At 32.0% G+C, this 4,309-nt stretch overlaps 1 pseudogene; it reads left to right on the forward strand.

Moving 5' to 3' along the window:
* Positions 1-3,267: 3,267 nt before the first annotated feature.
* On the forward strand, positions 3,268-3,367 carry LOC122121989 (annotated as a pseudogene).
* Positions 3,368-4,309: the final 942 nt, after the last annotated feature.

Below are 4,309 nucleotides of genomic sequence, written 5' to 3' on the forward strand. Positions count from 1 at the left end.
TCTTCACAAGCTATCAAGTGTGACTCAGGACTGGAGTATCCAGTTCAGACAAAGCACTCGCAGAAGAATATATTTGCAGAAGATATAGGTGATTTATAACCTTAGACAATTTTTTTAAACCTGGTCAAAATTCTCCCCTACCCCAAACTGCCCTCTTTGAACAGTTTGTTTGCTTTTCCAAAGACTGCCCTTCATTAACTGCTTAAAATTTTGAGAGGTCATATTCATACTCTCTAGAGATTGCTGTTTGGTTGTCATTTTTGTGTGTTTTTGTTTGTTGTTTCTTTTAATTGAATTTCAAAAGGTTGTGCAAGTGTGTTACAATTAAATATGTCCATCTAATTGTCTAATGCTCCTGGATCAGAGTCACTCCTTCTATCAGTGTCAACCAACTCTTTCTCCAAGATTGAGTTCAGATTTAGCACTTCCTTTATTACATATGTACATTGAGTATTCTAGCTGTACTTGCCCCTTGTTCCATTTTTCATTCATTCTAATTCTTTACTATTGTTCCTCTCTGGTTTCAATTTCCTGATAGTCATTCTGTTAAACTGCCTGTTAATACTTTGAAAGGTTTATGTACATTCCATGGAGTTTCACTCCCACATATACTTGAACTGATGTCAGCTTATATTTCCATAATTCATTCATCTGCAATAACAATTTGCAAGACTGGAGATGTGAAGCACTTAGACATGATTTTATTCTCGTTCATTTGGAAGATTAATCTTTAGTCAACAAGAAAATTTAAAAATGGCTTAGAATTTATTCCTAACTACCAGTTTTTATAAATAGCTTTGTACAATGGTGTATGATTATTTTATTTTACATAGGATAATTTTTCTACTACCTATAAGTTTTGGAAAAAGAAGAAAACTAAAATTTACTACTTAGAGGAATATGACAGAAATAAAAGACAGATTTTATTTTTGTCACATCTCTCATCAGTACCCATATTCAAAACTTAAAGTCATATTTCTTACTATGTTAGACAGATAGGGAAAATATAAAACAACACATGATAAGGCAACTATTAGTGACTTTTTAAAATGTACCTTCTTATGTGATGAAATTTACTTTATTAGCTTATATTTGGGTTTGAAATATGGGAGGCTGATCTATTTAACACATTTCTGGAAGTCACCTACTGAACAACACAAATGGTGGGGAGTACTATTTCTACACTTTAATGAATGGTTGAACTTGTTTGCTATTGGTGCTGGGTACGTAAATCAACTCTATTGTAACTAGCTCCCTACACTTGAAAACCTTGTAATGTCACTATCATCTACTTGTCAAGTGTTATTTTGGCAAATGTGATTTTAAATAGTTTGAAAATGAATATACTTTCAGGAGATTAAATATAGGTTATCTTTGGTTTGAGAATGACAACATTTTTTTATACTACAGAAGCTAGTTTTACTGAAGTGCCAGTGTTTTGAAGCACTAAGGATCTTCTCAGTTAATGTTTTTCTAAATTATATTTGACCTTTAAATCAAGTATTCCTAGGCTTGGTAGGGCAATTATGGATCTATCATTTCAGAAACTATTTTTTGGCTGCACTGAAATCTTTCATTAATCATTAGGAGAGGGGTATTGAAAATAATCTTGTTCATTTGTAATTTTGTTCACTCATATGGGCTGGTCATCTGTAAATTGAAAGTTTGAATTACCGTACTTTCTCTCAGATTTTGTGATCTCGTCTTTCATTTTAACTTGCCTTGCATTTCACAATTGAATTCTGCTAATTCTTGTAAGGAATTGGGGTCCTGAAATTATAGGAAATGAGAAATTGAGATGTCTTCAATTATTTTCTTTTGGCATGTTGCATGGGCCTATGTGAGAAGTCTTGCCCTTGTTATCTGATGATACAGATAACTGGGAACTTGTATCCTCGGATCCGTGGGTCCTTCAGAAGAATGATAGCTTTTAGACATCATATCAGCAAAATTTGTGTATAATCAGTAAGAATGCTTCAGAAATATGGAGAAAAAAATTTGGGACCAGCGAGTTAAAACAATAAACAGAGCATCAGAGTAAAATCCCTTATAGATTAGCAGAAAACAATACTGTTATATTACCATGTGAATTCAGAAGATAACAAACACTTAGAACTTATCACAAGTTTATACCGAAGATATTGCATTGATACTTTTTATATTCTAATATATATCCTAAATCTAATTATTTATATTCCATTCTATTTATCGGAATAAATGTCAATATATTTGTCAAATTATCAATTCTAGTAAGATTCACTGTGTGAAATTTAAAATCAGCACATATTTTATATTTACAAATATAAAATATATAAGTATATATAATATAAAAATTGTTTTGCATTGTTGTGTTGTGGTTAGGGAATCAAAGGCAACTCTGTTTTAAAGTATTATTACATTATCTCTACCTCAGTGTTTGGTAGAGTTAGACTTAAAGCTTTACCATTTGTAGATTTACAGCCTAGAGGCAAGAGGAAACACTGTGATTAAAACATTACCAATTTAAGGCCTAATATCGAGGAGAAACATATGGACTTTTCCAGGAGCTATGGAAATATTTGTTGATAGAGAGTCAGTAGTGTAAGTTCCTGCCTGGTTGGATGCTAGACAGGCCAGGAGAGTAGGTAATCATGCATATGAAAATTTTTTCACCTTCTTGGCTTTAGCTACTTTTGAAATGATAAGTATAATAAACAATTATATTTTGACAAAATACCTTCCATTCTGAACAATTCTGTCTGAACTGTTCATCTCTCTATGATCCCTTGTAACTAAGATTAGTTTTGTTCCAGTAAGACAATCTATGCTGTCAGGGTAAGATATTTTGGTTGGTCTGTTCCTACAAGGAAGAAGGGTAAAGGTTCAGGTAGACATTTGTCCCAGCAAGACCTCATTTGGGAAATGTTAAGCTGCAGAAGTTTAGAAGTAGCTCTCAAGCAAGGCTTACTTTGAATCCATTAGCTCTACAAAGCTAACTCAGTTGATAAATAAGTACTTGAAAAGCCATCACCTTTGGAATTAGCTGTAAAGGCTTCAAAGTATGATCAAATTTGAAATGAAAACGACAAAATAGTCATTGACAAAAAATTGTAAATATGAGCAATCGACCAAATGATATAAGCTTTTCCACTATACACAGAATTTTAGAGAAATAAGATCAATCGCATTTTAAGGAACAATAAGGGTTCCTTGTTACAAATAGGCAACCATGGATATATGCCTGTATAAAGATTGCATCATTAAGTACTTAAATTTAGAGGGTACTACATGCTTCAGCAGCAGGTCTACCCAAATTACAATAATACAGAGATTAACATGGAACTTGCACAAGGATGATATGAAAATTTGTGAAGTATTCCATATATTTCATTCTTCTGATGCAAGAAATATAAAAACAGTTATTAAAAAGTTGATTACAAAAATACAAGTGTAACAATACATGTAATTCATAGAATTAAAGTTTAGTTTGACATCAGTGTATTAAATCTTCACCTTAGAAAGGCCTTTACATAGCATAACCTTTACAAAACTTGAAATTAGATAACATTGTCAATTTATCCCAAAGAAATAATATAAGGAAAAAAGGAATCTTAAACTTCTTCTATATGGAATGCAATCTGAAAGGACACATTTATTAATGAAACTGTACATTATATAAAAATGTAGAATTCAAAATATTATATCTAGGAGCGAATGAAATAGATTATGGATATTGTACAAAAATAGATATATTTTTTCCCAAAAGCACTAGGGACATCTTTAGTTTCTATACTATTCATTTCAACAGATAAGTTAAAATTATTTCTGATTAGAAAATCACAAACTCTGCAGAAATCATTATAGATGTATACAAAAAACTCTTGAATACATTTTGACATCAGAGTCAGGCAATTCACTTGGAAGAATACCATGGAATCCATGAATTTTTAAAGTAAGATATTGCTGTTGCTTTGTATTGTGAAAAAAATTATAGGGACACAAAGGATGGACTGGCATTTTTGAAATTGATGAAACTTAACCAAACCATTACATGGGCAAGATAATGAGTACATTTCTTATCAAGCATTGCAGCCTCCTCCTTTGTTTACCCTTCACATCCGTTCCCAGCCTCCCCCCGCCCCCTCATTCAATACTCCACCCCACCAAAGTTGATTGAAATTAATAGCGATTATCCATTTTGTTAAAGTAGAGATGGTTTTCCCAAACTGATTCTCACAATTCATCTTCCATTCAACAAGTAGTAACGTGTAACAATTCCCTTTGTTTTGCTCCTTATTAAATTTGTTTCCATTTTATTTTATAATGAAGG

Source organism: Dipodomys spectabilis, unplaced genomic scaffold (genome assembly GCF_019054845.1).
Source record: "Dipodomys spectabilis isolate Male_0828 unplaced genomic scaffold, ASM1905484v1 ptg000200l, whole genome shotgun sequence".
Lineage (NCBI taxonomy): Eukaryota > Metazoa > Chordata > Mammalia > Rodentia > Heteromyidae > Dipodomys > Dipodomys spectabilis.